Source organism: Aricia agestis, chromosome 15, assembly GCF_905147365.1.
Source record: "Aricia agestis chromosome 15, ilAriAges1.1, whole genome shotgun sequence".
Lineage (NCBI taxonomy): Eukaryota > Metazoa > Arthropoda > Insecta > Lepidoptera > Lycaenidae > Aricia > Aricia agestis.
In genome coordinates, this window is record NC_056420.1 from 12,629,717 (window position 1) to 12,647,022 (window position 17,306).

A 17,306-nucleotide genomic window follows, 5' to 3' on the forward strand; every position below is an offset into this window, starting at 1 on the left:
CATTTTCCCCGAAAGGTGGGTATTTAAATGGCGTGACGTCACAAGATGGCGGCATTTATCTTGTAACAAGTTCCGGTGTAGCCTCATTAATGGTTTTTTCTGTCGTCACAGTCGTAATTAAGCCGACGAAAGATAAAACCCAGGCTTAAGGCGTAATTCGGCAAAAAGTACAAGATTACTGATTGAAATATATTTTGTTTGTAGACGTGACTTGGTGAGAAGAAATACTGCGGTAACCCACTTGTACTCAATAAAATTAGTCTATTTATAGTGAGTGTGGCAAAGCAGCTATAGTTCCATACTTGTGATTGGAAACCTCCAATCAGCAGCATGGAAGTATAGCTACATGGCGCACTTGCCGGGTTGGCGCGCTTTGCCACACTTCAATAAACAGGGTATGCAAATAAACCTTCCTGCCAATTTTTTTCCAGCACTTAGGTATCATTTGGAGAGTTCATTTATCAAAAAAAATTGGGCTCGGGGGGAGGCGCGCGCGCGGGGGCACGTCACGTGCGGGTGACTTGGCAGGAAGGTTTAATTGCAGCCTGTATATTATTCTTCCCGGAGATCTGCCCAATATTTATGCCAAATTTTATCAAAATCGATCTAGTGGTTTCGAAGCCGATGTAAGCGAACAAACCTCTTTGTAATATACGTTACTGCTACTCGTATTCTATGTTATTGGTAGTTTTGTATAATATTTTCATTCATTTAAATTATTCAATCTGAAATCAGACTAGGCATAAGTTTATGTTAATGCAGTAAAAGTTGAACAATGCGGCGCCTAACTCCAACCAACTTAGGCCTAATAGTTAATACTAGGCCGTTTAGCTCACCACGTTTAGCTCACTGTAACTTTTGCTATAACAAAAAGTAAAAGCATTATCTATATTCTATCCATGCTATAATATTATAAACTAGGGGCCCGCCTCGGCTTCGCACGGGTATAAAATAATATATGCTAAGCACTCACATACGGTTTTGCTCGATAGTTTTACTCCAAATCGAGCAATAACCACCGTGTGGACCGCAAAACTGACAGCTCGAAGGCTCGCTTCGAGCTGGCTCGATGGAATTAAATATGTCAAATATGTCATTTCCTTCGATTCGGGGTAAAACTATCGAGCAAAACCGTATGTGAGTACTTAGCATAGGAAATGATTACATTCGATTCCGGCCAAAGCTCGTGGCCATCACCGCCGCAAAAGCTACGTTCTGCAGTAATATTTTCGAAAATAATAATTTAAATCATAATAATATGCTGTAAAGGACCATTTTCGTCGGATTATTTACTGTATGTACCAGTAGTGCCCTCTGCTCTGAGTTTTGCAGGATATTACCTATTGATTTTAATGTCCTGCACTAAATTATTGTTCATGTTAACTTGCAAATTGATGTCGTCGTACATAAACAAATTATGCGAAAATTCATATTACGCAGCCTCGGCGAGACATATAATTTTATTCACACCCTCTTTCCATATAAATATAATTATATCGACGTTGCTAAGAATTTAAATATGCTGATAGTTTAGGTAAGTATATTCCTACAAATATTACAATAGAACGTCCAAAATGTTATGGGAAAGGTGGAAATGACCACCATGATGCTAGAAGCCTACAGTAAAGACCAGGCGCGGTCGCAGCCTGAAATTTTGGTGGGGGTCACTCACTAGTCACTTCACTAATATATTTTTTTTTATCTGCGCCATTCATTGGACGGTTCTGGGATGACAGCTGTCTAAGATCGGACGCAGTGATGGTTAGGTTAGGTTAGGTTAGTTATAGCTAGAAATTACCTTTTATTATTTGGAAGGATTTTGAGATTTTTCAATTTGACCTTAGATTTTGGGGGGGTCATGTGACCCCCCCCTTCGGACCGCGCTTGGTAAATACCCTCTTAAAGTTGGAGAATGAATAATTGGCTTGGAATGACGAAGCTGTCTATTGCTCAGTGCTCACGTTACTTATGTTTAAACTTTATAATCAGGGGCAATCATTGACGAATATGTTTGTAACCGCTTGTATTAGTCTATTACGGACCAGCGTAGAAAGGCCACAGCAGAGGATCATTCTTGGATCAATCCTTAGTCGTAGGTTAATCTGGCGTCAGTCTGAAACTGAAATCTAATAAAGGCTAAAAGAATAATAATAAAGTGATCAGTCCGTCAATCCACTGGTTAGACGTTCAGTTTCGCTTCAATCTTACCAGATTGGCGGACTGAACTAATGCGAAACTGAGCGTATAACCTACATCTGTGAGGTCACTCAATGGTCCCAGCAGAAAATCAGTGCAGCAACTTGCTGCTCATGCTGAGCTGGGGTCCATTTTTGTGAGATCACACAATATAATGTAAATTAAGTATTGTACTGTGTCCTGGTTTTCTCGTCCTTTGTAAATATTGTGTTGTGTGATGTACGAAATAAACTTTTCTTATTCTTATTATTCTTATTCTAAGACCGAGTGTTTTTAGAAAAAAAGTAAGAATAAAATACATAAATCTACGGGCAATACTTTTATAAGTATATACTAGCTATTTGACCGAGCTTTGCTCGGTATTCGATAAAACACGAATAAAATGACATTTTCTAAAAATGATTCCTAGCTAGATCGATTTATCGCCCCCCAAACCCCCTATATACTAAATTTCATGAAAATCGTTGGAGTTATATAGGGGGTTTCGGGGGCAATAAATCGATCTCTACTCCACTCGGGCTAACTTGTCGCTAGCGGTTTTTGACTCCCTGTCAAAAAATTGTCATTTTCCATATAAACCGCGATTGACAATGAAGTGTCAGATATTGTTTATCGTGGTTTTATATGGAAAATGACAAGTTTTTGACAGGGAGTCAATGACCGCTAGCGACAAGTTAGCCCGAGTGGAGTAAGTATAGCTAGGAATCATTTTTAGAAAATGTAATTTTATTCGTGTTTTATCGAATACCGAGCAAAGCTCGGTCAAACAGCTACATATTATATCCGGAATCGGTCCGAAATCGTTCGAGTAGAAACTCACGTAATTCGGCGGAATTACACGATTATTGATAAAATTTATGTCGTTTATCGCAGAATCCATTGGAAATGAGTAAATTACAGATTAAATATTATCACAGGCCGGAGTTTGTTAACGAGCGGAGTTCCATTATGTCCGGGAAACTTTCTACGACGATTTAATAAACGCAAATATTAATTGAAATGGCCCCGTTGCTAACTTTTTTCTGCTGATCGGGGACAAGGTTTCGCTGGCGTCTGTTTGTAAAATATTTTGTGATAATTCACTTTTAGCACAATAATCACAATCCATACTATCCATACTTCCATACTGAAGTTATAAATGCGAAAGTGTGTCTGCCTGTCTGTCTGTCGCGTCTGTCTATCTGTTAAGAGGGCGACTAACCCAAAAAATCAAACATCGTCCTTCTTTCTTCACACTCACTGTCTTTCATATGCCAGTAGTGCTAGCACGGCGACCAGCGGAAATGCGAAAGTATGGACAAACTGTGGAAATAAACCTAAGGTGCCGTTCCGATCTTTTTTCGTGGCATTCGTTCCGTTCGATAAAGTGGCATTTTAATTGAATTTTTCGGAACGAAAAAAGATCGGAACGGCACCTTAGGTTTATTTCCACAGTTTGTCCATACTTTCGCATTTCCACTGGTCGCCGTGCTACCGCTACAGGTGAAAAAGGACGACGCGGATTCATCGCCAAATTAGTTTTTTCTCAATAACTCGATAAATATACAACATCTTAAAAATGCGCTAGGTCGGTTTCTCAATGATAGAATTTTATACAATGTGTTAAAAAAATAACTTAGTTCAATGCAAGGTTATAAATGAGAAATTCGTGAAAATTAGATGCATCTTTGTGATTTTTTTCTATCGAGAAAATTTTGAGATATCGTGTTTTTGCTCAAATCGAATTATTGGAAATCTAATGTAGTATCTAATTTTAAAAAATGAAACAATTTGGGCTTTATTTTCAAGTTTATACTTGAAAATAAAGCCCAAATTTTTTGATTTTATAATTCATTTTTATAAATGAATTATAAAATCAAAAAATTTGGGTTAGTCGCCCCCTTTAAGTGTTACCTCTTCAGGCTCAAACCGCTGAAACGATTTTAGTAGCTGAAATTTGTTATGGTCTATGGAGATATTTTGAGTCCGGGTAAAACGTACTTATATTTTTGGGATATCTGTAGCCCTACCACGGCCACCAGTGTGGACATAAACTAAAGGTGCCGTTCCGATCTTTACCGCGGTCAATCGCGACCGACAAAAATTCAATTAAAATGCCACTTTATGACAGACTATAGTATATGTCATAGGATAGGATATTATTTGAATTTTTAGGACTATAGTCTGTCATAAATTTCTCGAATTTTAGCGAGACTAACAAAATGTAATCGTGGGTATCGCAGACACAAATATTTGCAATTGTTATGCGGCAGCCGGCTGCCGCTTGGGGAGTGATGGTTTAAAATTACTTTTTATTTATATAGGTAAATATATATCAGTCAATTGTATTATACGTTGCTTCTACCCATTGTACTGTATAAATATAATACGGTGGTTTAGGTGAACAAGGTGTTTGATCAAGTCGTTCACAGTCGACTCATTAAGACACCATCAATACCACGTATTTATTAAAGGCGTCGAAACGACTACGAATTACTGAGTAGGAATTTCTACAGGCAGGCAGCAATAATTCATAGGAAGGACCTATGTTATTTAGCCGGCGGTTATATCAAGTCAATGTTAGTCGTGGACTTAACTTAAACCGACCTGATTATGTGATTTGCCATAATTATGCCAATAAGTCAATTTCTTTTTAGTACTTAAATTAAAAATTGTCAGTAGACACTATGATTCAAAAGCTTTGTCCTCACTGTGCCTTTTCTGTTCGTCAAGGGCATGCGTTATAGCGCAGTCAACAGCGAACGTGAGGCATGCCCGCGACGCATGCCCTCTGACCGTATCCAAAAATCAAAAATGACAATGTTGGCGTTGCGTTCGTTGACGCATTCAATTATTGAATGCGCCAAAACGAAAGTTGTAAGAAAGAAGATGACAAAAATTGAAGACGAAAGCGCATAGTGTGGACATAACTAAAGGATGCGACGAGGTGACTCGTAAGTCGTGAATCGTGAGGCATACAATTCCATACTTATCACGTTTCATACGAAGTGTTTGCATAGCATTGCCGATTCTTCGAAACTCAATAACTATAAAGGACTGCAAAATCTCTTCAGCACTTTGTACCTTCAAAATAATAATAAATTACCTACAGAAAATAAATACATTTTACAATTATTTATAGCAAAAGCATAATATTTCAACTACAGCACATAGCTAGACACGGCTATATTATACTTTACTCGCTTTCAGTTTATTTATCTCCAAAAAGACGTTCTGTTTGCCTCCTTAATTACGCGAAGTTTGGGATCGAACAATACAAAGGTTTTCAATAAGAGCTTGGCAGGTCGCCAGAGGCTGAGTCCATTCCTTTTTATTGGCATTTATTTATCATGTAATCATTATGCACGAAACGTTTAAATATTAATTACCTGCGATTGCAATTTAAATTGTATTTTCACCACTCCGACGGGTTGAATTTAAAAGTACGCTATATAGGGGGCTTATTTAAACCAAGAACTATCTTTTTTTCAAAAAACATTTGTTTGACCGCATACACACGTTTTCCGTATTCGATTTCCGAATTTGTTTTCTATATTCGGAAATCCGTATGCATGGAATCAGTATTATATTTTCATGGCATTATGTCCTACGGCATTTTGCTGTGGGGCAATGCTGCAGGTATAAATACAACTATATAGCTATTGGACCGAGCTTTGCTCGGTATTCGATAAAACACGAATAAAATGACATTTTCCAAAAATGATTCCTAGCTAGATCGATTTATCGCCCCCGAAACCCCCTATATACTGTAATATATATTAAATTTCATGAAAATCGTTGGAGCCGATTCCGAGATTCCAATTATATATACAGTGTGTAACAAAAATAAGTGATAATACTTTAGGGTGTGTACGTGTTCCTTGTAGAGAGTTCAAAAAAATTTTTGGTCTTTCAGCGCTGCAACTTTCACAGTGAACTCTCTACAAGGAACACGTACACATCCTAAAGTATTTTCACTTATTTTTGTTACACCCTGTATACAAGAATTGCTCGTTTAAAGATATAAGATATAACATTTTTGTGCTGCAGAAGCGCGCTGTTCGGGCAATCTACAAGCTGGCGTAATAATTGACTTAGAGAAAAATTAAGGGAAATTGGAACCTTAACTGTTGAGTTTGAGTAGAAAATACATTAACTGATACACTTTATTCCGAACAATACGAATTCCGCACGTACGATTCAAGTGCTAGCCAGCCAAACGAACGTTTGCGCTAGCCTCACGGAATTCCAAATCGAAATTTCACATTAGGAATACGAATACGAAACACGTGTGTATGCGGTCAGCCTAATATGACTTAATTATAATGATTCTAAAGACAAGCAACAAGAGACTTTGAATATTATGATGTTTCTAAAGAAAGGCTTTACCAAAATGACCTAAAAATAGGGTGTAACCCTATTACATTACATTATAATTATATTATATAAACACCAATAATAATTTGGGCCTCGTTCACATTACCCACCGATGTAAGTCTAATAAGACTAATGATTGGCATTATAGTTTTTGCATGGTGACTAACAGCAAACTTAGCTCGACTGAACTCTTGTGTCTAGGCCAAAAAAACTAAAAAAGGGAGCTTATCAGGCCCTTTGTCACATCATCTCGAGCCTTCTTATGTCGCCCTTAAGGTGAGCTATATTAGCAGGGATCTGGGATACTACGTGCCTTTATGATGGAGTATCTGTAAGTACAGGTAATACAGTCTTTCATTTGTCTTTTAGGTAACACTAAGGTCGGGTTGCACCAACTAACTTTAACTATAACTGTAACTTTAACTTTAACTACAATGCCAAATGTCAAATCTTTGGTTAAAGTTAAGTTAAAAAATGGACGCCATCAAGACGCCATATTTAACCATAACCAAAGAGCTCGACAAGGTTTTAAATGCACGTGGCGAAAAAAGGAACTAACGCTGTCATCATACAAAACGCCATTTTTGACAGTTCTCCTTTACAAGCAGCGCCCCCGTCCACGTTCATTTATAACCTTGTTGAACCAGCTGTCATCTGACAATTTCTCCTGTCAAAGTTAAGGTTTAAGTTAAAGTTAAATTTAGCCTTAACTATAACCATAACTTTAACTTTAACCACGCCTCTGGTGCAACCCAACCTTAGTATAGGACTTGGTCAAATGGGCAAATTAAAGTGTATGCTTGAACCAATTTATGTACACATTTTGGAAGCTTAAATCACTCTCTGTTGTCAAAATAGGAATCCCTTTTTTTACTTCTTTCGTCTTTTTGATTCTGTGTTATAAAAGTTGACCAATCGTGTTATGTATATGGGTAATTCAAAGACAAAGACATGATGAATACTGACAATGAACTTTAATTTCTTAGCTTTAGTCATCGATATCGCTACAGCCAAATTATCAAGGCGTCGCCTTAAGAGGGCGACTAACCCCAAAAGTCAAACATCGTCCTTCTCTCTTCACACTCACGCCCGTCTTTCATATGCCAGGTGAAAAAGAATGACGCGGATTCATCGCAAATTAGTTTTTTCTCAATAACTCGATAAATATACAACATTTTAAAAACCCGCTAGGTTAATCTCTCAATGATAGAATTTTATACAATGTGTATTAACTTAGTTCAATGCACGGTCATGGCAATAAATGAAAAATTCGTGAAAATTAGATGCATCTTTGTGATTTTTTTCTATCGAGAAAATTTTAAGATATCGTTTTTTTGCTCAGATCGAATTCTCGGAAATATAATGTAGTATGTAATTTTAGAAAATGAAATAATTCGGGGCTTATTTTCAAGTATAAAAATGAATTATAAAATCAACATTTAAGGGTACATAGCAGATTAACGTGTCGTTTATTATTTAACGACGGATTTGAGTAGCGATGCATAATACAGATCATACTAATGAATATTACTCCTCCACGAGTAACGTTTAATATGACACGATAATTTCGGAATATTGCCATTAGATAATATTATGAGCTTATCATGAATACGATTTTCTTTATACATAGATGTTTCTAGCGACTTCATTGCGTAGAATTTTCTTTATCATCTATACATATAATAAATTAAAGGAAAGTCAATTCTGTACATAATATATTTGTGAAAAATAATACTTGGGACGTGATCTTCTATGCTAACGAAGTCGCGGGCAACAGCTTGTATAATAAAGGTATTTTTTCTGAGATAAAAACTGTCCTTAATCTTAAATCTGTGCCTATGTTCATTCCTACCGACGCGTTTTGATAAAAGAATCTGTGATGATTTTTAACGAAAACAGACATGCCATACCGTACATGCCATGTTCGTTTTACCCATAGACATAATATATACAGTATATATTATGTCTATGGTTTTACCTCTTTACATTTAAATCTCTGCACCGATTGTGATGGAAATATATGAAAGTACTTTTCGCCCATAAAAGCTCCAAAAATAGCTTTTGTTCCGTAAAATCTCCCGAAATTCGATATACTAAGTGTCTAAACACACTAGGCCGAAGTTACGCGGCGCAAGTTCCGCATGATTCCGCCTGCAATGTATTTTAAATTGATGACACACTATTCCGTCGCGTTCCGTCCGTATTCTGTATGCGTTTGACATTGCGGACGTAATCATACGGAATTTACGCCGCGTAACTTCGGCCTTAACTGTGTTTAGATACTTATACGAATTCTAGCGCAACAAAATTGCGGACAAAAACTAGTAAACTATAAATGGCAGAGTACCTCACAAGTTACATAGTAATTAAAATAAACTAAATGCAAATTTTAGTTTCCACTTTGTGAATTAAAATAAGTGATACAAATGACGAAGGAATTTCTGAAGCGCTCACTAACTTTACAGTATTCAACACTGTTTTAATGTTTTGCATACTGCAGTGCCAAATAACTTTATACCGGAGTATTATTTTAATATTTGTACGCGTATTTTATACGGTTGAAAATTAAAAACACATTTTAATACGCTTTTATTAGCCTGGGCTGTATGTATGTAACGGAATCTTTGAGCACGATTTTTACATATCTCCAGTAGTCTAAGTAATTCGAAACTTTGCATACGTATTGGCTAATGATAATGCAATTATTTGTTAAAATGTCTTAAAAAATTCTAATAAAAAATTCAAATAAATAACTTACTAAACGGGGTTTTTAAACTATTATTTGTATTGAATTATTTCTAAAACTATAATTATATTTTGTTGTTGAGAGCAGTTTTTAGGGTTCCGTACCCAAAGGGTTCAAACGGGACCCTATTACTAAGACTTCGTTGTCTGTCCGTCCGCCTATCTGTCTGTCTCCAGGCTGTTAACTCAAGAACCGCTACAGCTAGACTTCTGAAATTTTCACAGATTGTGTATATTTGTTGTCGCTATAACAACAAAAACTAAAAAACAAAATAAAGTTAATATGCAAGGGAGGCTGACAGGAAACGTGACTTTTTTGCTCGTATTCAATAATGACAACAACTACGCACTTGAAATTTGAACAAAATCCTAAATTATATTCGTACTTCTATACCTAATTAAAAATTATTAAAAGAATTAAAATAAAATAAATATTTAAGGGGGCTCCCATACAAAAATCAAATTTTTTTGCCTATTTTCACTCTATAACGGTATGGAATCCTTCGTGCGCGAGTTTGACTAGCACAAAAAAAAAAACTCTGCCGATTTTTGTTTCGTGATACAAAGTTGCGACCGTAATTTACTTTAATTTGAGTCCCGGGAAAGGACATGCGATGCCTTTCCCCGGAAAAAAGTACGGTTTATCGCGTAAACGAACTTTGGAGCAACGGAGTTACAGGCGTTTTCTAGTCAATTTCTGTACTAGTCCTTCAAATTCTCTGATATCCCCCTACAATTCAGGCTTCTTATTTCGATCTTATCGATACCTGCGAGCCCGTGAAATTTGACAGAGGAGAGGCGATCGACAATACTGACAGAATTCGTTCCAGTTTACAAAGAATTTGAAAGCGTTAAATTTGTAGTGGATATATATTGTTATATACAAGGATAATATAAATTCCAAGGAGAAAATAAATGGAATGGGATTATGCTTCGTGGCTGTCGTTAGATTTTTTTTAAACTTTTTTTATGAAATAAGGGGACAAACGAGCATACTGGTCACCTGATGGAAAGCAACTTCCGTCGCCCATGGACACTCGCAGCATCAGAAGAGCTGCAGGTGCGTTGCCAGCCTTTTAAGAGGGACTAGGGTAATAGGGGAGGGTAGGGAAGGGAATAGGGGAGGGTAGGGAAGGAAATAGGGGAGGGTAGGGTAGGGAAAAGGGTAGAGGACTGGGCCTCCGGTAAACTCACTCACTCGGCGAAACACAGCACAAGCGCTGTTTCACGCCGGTTTTCTGTGAGCCCGTGGTATTTCTCCGGTCGAGCCGGCCCATTCGCGCCGAAGCATGGCTCTCCCACGCCAACAACCTGTCTGGAAAGTTAAAAAATTCAAACAGCATAATTTTGAGATTTTAGACAGTAGAAATATACCGTACTAGACTAGATATTATGATGCCCACAACTCCATTGCGCAAAAAAAAGCCAAAAAAAACAAATTTTTTAGCGCGGGAACCGTATATTTTCCGGGATAAAAAGTATCCTATGTTCTATCCCGAGACTCTAAGAGTATCTCCATATAGAATTTCAGCCAAATCTGCTCAGCGGTTTGGGTGTGAAGAAGTAACAGACAGACAGACTGGCGGACAGACACGCTTTCACATTTATAATATTATTGAGTAATTAAGTATAAGTATGGATAATGATTAAAGATAAGGACTATAATATTATCATTGTAAGCTTCTCTTCGACCTTACAACCACGTCTATAAGGTTAAAAATAACTTCTTACAACTAACGTATGTTAGTTACGCTACAAGAGTTACAATAGAGTACTTCATCAAACTTATCGGAGGCTTTTCGGCTCTAGGGTCCGGCCCTTGGACCTACAACACCTTTTTTATCTCGCCGTAGAACCTTTTCTTGATCAATACCTTTTTTCCGTAACTTTCCCTTAAAATCCTTTAAAAGTTATTAGACACTTTTCGGAGCAATTTCAGTGGATAACGCTGACTTGTATAGTAAAGTAAAAAAAAAATTTAGTGATGATCACATCATGCATATTGCATGGTGTAAAAAACACTTGGTTTAATTACAAAAATTAATCCGCAAAAAATACATGTGGCACTCGGTGATTGTTTAAATTATTTTTCTTACAAATAAATGAGCAGCTAGTATATTATGTCTAATCGCACGTACACAAACACCGAGCCGAAGTCTGCCGAACTGAAGCGACGTTAGACGAGTGTTAGGTTATTTTCGTTACGGTATTTCTTGATTCGGTCGCCGCGCTCAAAGCCCGCGATAAAAGCTATGCAGTAGCTTAAAAATCTGTCTTGTTGAATACCTTTATGCTTGTAGACTGTAGTTACTAGCCAGCTGTAGCATTCTGTGGTATAACTAAGTCCAAGTACAATTATACAATACTAGTGTAACGTAGTCTATCGTCTATGCGGTCTATCTATATCTATATACGGGAATCTAGCACCGTATTATAACGAAGCACATTAACTACACCATAGATCAAAACTGTCTTAAAGTATTAGACTTTCAGGGTGTCTATCAGTGGGAAGCAACTGTCAAAAATATCTGGCACTGGAAAACGAGATTCCTCCAATTACGGCAAAGAATATAAGTTATGAAATTGAGCTTTACTCCTTCTCGAAGGTAAGGTAGACCTTCAAAACTGGATACCTCCTAAAGTAACCGCGACCGAAACTCCATAGTTGCTGGTCGTTCTTACCTCTGTAAAGGTCGCAAACAGGTAAACTTTCAACTTAACGAGACGAAGGAAGGTCTGGCCCTCGCGGGCTCTTACTCTATAATGAAAAGAAAACCTTTTTAATGAATGACAAATAACAGAAGCTTCCAAAAGACGGAAAACACTCACGTCTAACATTACTGACGCTTCCGTTTCCGCAAATTAAATTAATTACTGCTTCACTAAAACTCGTTAATCGTTATATATTATTTTAAGATAAGTTTTCGAGCTGAGAGAATTAATCATAAGTCATAACAGAGACCGCGAGTGACTAGCGAGTTGATATATGTAATAACTTTTAGGCCAGTAACGCACTTGCAACCCTTCTGATTTTGCGAGTGTCCAAGGGCGATGTAGTTGCTTTCCATTAGGTGACCCGTTTGATCTTTTCCCCCTTAATTTTATAAAAAAAAACTTGAGAGGTGTCAAGGGACACCCGAATGGAACGACGTTATTTCTTACGTTCAAAAAACCTGTATACATATTATAAACTCAAAAAAATGATTAAAAACGACATTTATTGACGCCCAGGAATACTAACTACGCGTCGTTGTTTATTCACAAAAACGCCATCCAGTTGACGCACAGGAAAACTATCACCCTCTGCCCCTACTAAGCAGGTACTAATAAAAAAGTGTCGAGGTCAAATATCGTTCTGTCTAGCCTCCTTTACGCCGAACACTCCATAAGGAACTTCTTTCCAAAAATATGCTTTTAGCTCCAGCGATTCAGTTTCAGCGGACAATTCCATTGAAGCCAAGCTGTAAAGTGCCTAAGTGCTGCGCACACTTATTGATACATAGCAGCTGCAAGTGAAAACGCGAGACACTCTCTGTTTTTTTTTATTTCAAAACCGGATCAAGCCAATTAAGGTGACGCCGCGTTAAAGTAAAAAATAGTTTTGGATATGTTTTAGATCGCTTGTTTTCTATGAGAGTCCGGTCCGGCCCCTCATAGAAAACAAGCGACATTAAATTAAGAAATTTAAAAAAAACCCCCGCCAAACAACTTTAAAAAGAAATGAAATAATATTTACTGCCTTTAATTTCAAATAATTTCTAACTTGTCGAAAGTAATATTTTAGTCCATAATTGTTGTCACGGTGTGTCGGGGGACCGCCAAGTAAACTACTAACTACAACCGCCAAGACGCTGATTATCTCGATTCGGTTCGCTGTGAACTGATCCTTAAACTATTATGTTATGTGAAATCAAACATCTACATTAGAGGTCCCCCGACACACCTTGACAACAATTATAAAATATTACTTTAGACAAGTTAGAAATTATTTGAACTTAAAGGCAGTAAATATTATTTCATTTCTTTTTAAAGTTGTTTTTTTAAATTTCTTAATTTAATTTTTTAAATTTCTTAATTTAATTTTATTTCATACTTTTTAAACTTGTGTTGGTTATAGTGCAGAATAATCATATTCTCATGATTACCATCTATCAATGTTCTTTTCAATGAGGCCGTTAATATGAGCCCAAACATGAAACCTCCACTTTGGGTTCATACGAAGCTCGGTTCCTAGGTATAGAATCCAGGTGATGCTGCAGCAGCAGCATGTAAATATTTACTGTCTATCTACATCTTACTGGTTGTCGCAATTAAAATAAGCCCAAACACGAAACCTCTACTCTAAGTTGGCGAGGAGTTGGATATCCTATTGATTACCAGGTGATGCTGCAGCATCAGGTCAACTTTCCAGTAATATGTGTATATGTATATTGTATACTCACAAATGTCACGAACTAGAATGAAATATAAGACCTATCAAACTACAACAAGTTGCTAACGGCCTTTCATGAACCAGATAAACCCTGATTGTCCAGCACTGAGCAGGCTGATGATGATGAATTATAGCTAAGAACACTTTCGATCATGTCAGCTTTTAAACAAAAAAAACTAGATCAAAATCGGTCCACCCGTTTGGATGCTACGATGCCACGGACAGATACACACACAGACAAACAGACAGACAGACAGACAGACAGACAGACAGACACGTCAAACTTATAACACCTCTCTTTTTTGTCGGGGGTTAAAAATGTTATTTGTCGCGTAATTTAAAAACCACAAATATATTTCAGATAAGCTAGTATGCTTGAACTAATCTATGTACAAATTTTGGAAGCTTAAATCACTCTCCAGCCAAATTATCAAGTCGTCACCTTAAATCAATACGGTGGATTTTTCAAGACTAATCGACGCAAAGGACATTGTCTACATTATCCCAACCAAACTTGGAAAACATAATTTGTATTGTTCTAACACGGGAATCAAACTCAGGACTTTCGAGTTGAGAACCTAGCTTTAATGCACTGGACCTCAGAGGCATTTGAAAACGAATTAATTTCTCTAATCAGACGCGGTCGTGTGTTTGCCAAATACACGTCTTAAATAAGTAGTAAGTACTAAGAAGAAAGTCGCGCGACTGTTGAGTCCTTGTTCGTTCGCTAACATCGGAGTGCTACCCTTAAATTTACATTATTTCTCTCGTAAATATTTGAGGGACGTGTTTGACAGGGAGGTTCTTTTATACATCGTAATGAAAGAAAGTGGCTCGCGACATTTTTGGGGTGACTAAAATTAGATTTTTGTAATTACGACTGTAAAGTGTCATTCCTGTAAATACAGTAAAAGTATACCGAATTTTTAATTGCTTCTTAAAGTTAGGAGCGTCCTAAACTACTAGCACTAAATGATATTATATTATAAAACATTTACACGTGGGAGAGCCATGCTTCGGCACGAATAGGCCGGCTCGACCGGAGAAATATCACGTTCTCACAGAAAACCGGCGTAAAATAGCGCTTGCACTGTGTTTCGCCGAGTGAGTGAGTTTACCGGAGGCCCAATCCCCTACCCTATTCCCTTCCCTACCTTCCCCTATTTCCTTCCCTTCCCATCCCTACCCTCCCCTATAACCCTATTCCCTCTTAAAAGGCCGGCAACGCACCTGCAGCTCTTCTGATGCTGCGAATGTCCATGGGCGACGGAAGTTGCTTTCCATCAGGTGACCCGTTTGCTTGTTTGCCCCCTTATTTCATAAAAAAAAATGTAAAGGTAGTAAAACATTATTGATAGCACTTATATTTTAGAAAGCATTTTGAGATTCTTTCTGGATTTTAAATATTGAGCATCCCTCTCCTATAAAACGGCATGTGTAAGGCATTTTTAATGAGAAGTCATTTTTGAATCCTGGGCTCGATTCTTATTCCTCGAATCACGAATGTCATTTCAAGCTATCTCCCTTGGGAACTTACGTGCTGTCTTGCGCGAAATCGCATGTAACTTTATAAGAATTAGTCACTTCTCATCACTGCCCATATGGAGCTATTGTGACTCATCTCTTAGTTTTTAACAGTTTGAACAATAATTATTGTCCACTCTAACTGTAGTTTAGTTTAACCGTAATTACATAACAAGAGCTACGTTTTCATCTACTCCAGTGATTGCTGCCTTGGAAAAATGATCCATATGTAGTTGGAATAAAGGTCATTATATGAGCAAAATAACTTTGTATAATGTAACATTATGTCCAGTAAGATTAAGTTAGCCGTGCTCAAAACCGTATATTATTAAATGATAATGCGCACAGGTAAGCCCACGTACTGCTCTCTGTGATGAATATAAATATATTATTATGCAAATGAATAGTTGATTTACGGAAAAAGAAATGTTTTCCATGTGTCTGCGCAAGGAATGTTATTATTTTTGAGTATGTTAACTGTTTCCAGCTAAATTAATTTGCCGTTCAGGTTCTAGGTTATGTCATAGAAATGTACACATATACAAAAACTGACTTATATCACAGAATAGATAATAGTACAAGTACTTACATACACTTTCCTCTTGAATTACTATCAATTTAGAAATGCATTAAACGTTGCGAGAAGGTGACTTTTTGATCTTTGCCACAAGCGACCGCGACCAACAAAAATTCACATAAAATCCCTCTTTATTACTTAGGCTATAGGTTTCATTTTGCTACTGCAAAAAAGTCTCTAGACCAGGGGTTCCCAAACTTATTTTGTCTACTGCCCACTTTGTGAAAAAATATATTTTAGCGCCCGCATTGTTTCAATTTAAAATGTATCCAGATGAAATAATTCACCTCCCCCAAGCCTTTACACAAGACAGCACAACGCCTTAATTTTTTTTCTGGGTTCCACATCGCCCCCTTTAGGACCCACAAGGGGGCGTTATCGCCCACTTTGGGAAAAACTGCTCTAGACCAATGTCGGTAGAAGATAAAATCTATAGCTTACGACATAGTTTTTTTATTTGAATTTTTGTCGGTCGCGGCAAAAATCAGCAAGTCCCCTTTAAAGATCTTAGCATATTAGAACGGACATCGGAAAGCGTTTGTTCTATCCTCTGCAGCAAAGTGAAGAAAATTCTGAAAATATTTTTTTCGAGCTGATGATGATGGCACTTATGGTAATATGAGGGTAGGGGCAAATGATGCAGGTAATTACGCTAACGACCGTCCCCAGTCAGCTGTGAACAGATAGCGTATCACGCCATACATCATAAATTCATACGAATTCCTACATACATTTCATGTAAGTTTGGGCCTTGATGTTTCTGAGTAGGATGTCATTGGCATAAATGTCTTGGTACGGGTAAAATAATTTCAGGGGCGCAAAACGTAGTCATTGGCATAAAACATGACGGCGCTGCGATAATAGTTTTACTTAAAATATGGTATTTTGGTATGAGTTATTGTGATTGGTAATTTCTAAACGAAATAGAGTTGTCGCTCTGACGCAACGCTGAACACTGGAGAGGCGGCCAATTAAAATGATACGAATATGGCAAAACTATGGTTTATTGATAATAAAAAGAAGGGGAAGAAGAAAATGCGGCTCGACCCGAGAAATACCACGTTCTCACAGAAAACCGGCGTGAAACAGCGCTTGCGCCGTGTTTCGCTGAGTGAGTGAGTTTACCGGAGGCCCAATCCCCTACCCTATTCCCTTCCATACCCTCCCCTATTCCCTTACCTTCCCTTCCCTACCCTCCCCTATTACCCTATTAAAAGGCCGGCAACGCACCTGCAGCTCTTCTGATGCTGCGAGTGTCCATGAGCGACGTAAGTTGCTTTCTATCAGGTGACCCGTTTGCTCGTTTGCCACCTTATATCATAAAAAAAAAATGGTTCTGGGCATGTTCTGAGTATAATCCGGTTTTGAACGCCCTCGCAATTCAAGTGTTTGGCGGACACCATAGTTTCAATTGGAAATTATTACGACTAATTGTCGTTGTTTCATAATCTCTAGCAGTAGAAACTCAATAAGAGT

The 17,306-nt window shown here is 37.5% G+C and overlaps 1 long non-coding RNA gene across 1 annotated transcript; it reads left to right on the plus strand.

The window, feature by feature from the left end:
• The first annotated feature begins 1,891 nt into the window (after positions 1 to 1,891).
• On the plus strand, positions 1,892 to 12,401 carry LOC121734082. The gene is made up of 3 exons (XR_006036657.1): positions 1,892 to 1,904; positions 5,488 to 5,494; positions 12,305 to 12,401. It is a non-coding gene; the product is annotated as an uncharacterized LOC121734082 (long non-coding RNA).
• Positions 12,402 to 17,306: the final 4,905 nt, after the last annotated feature.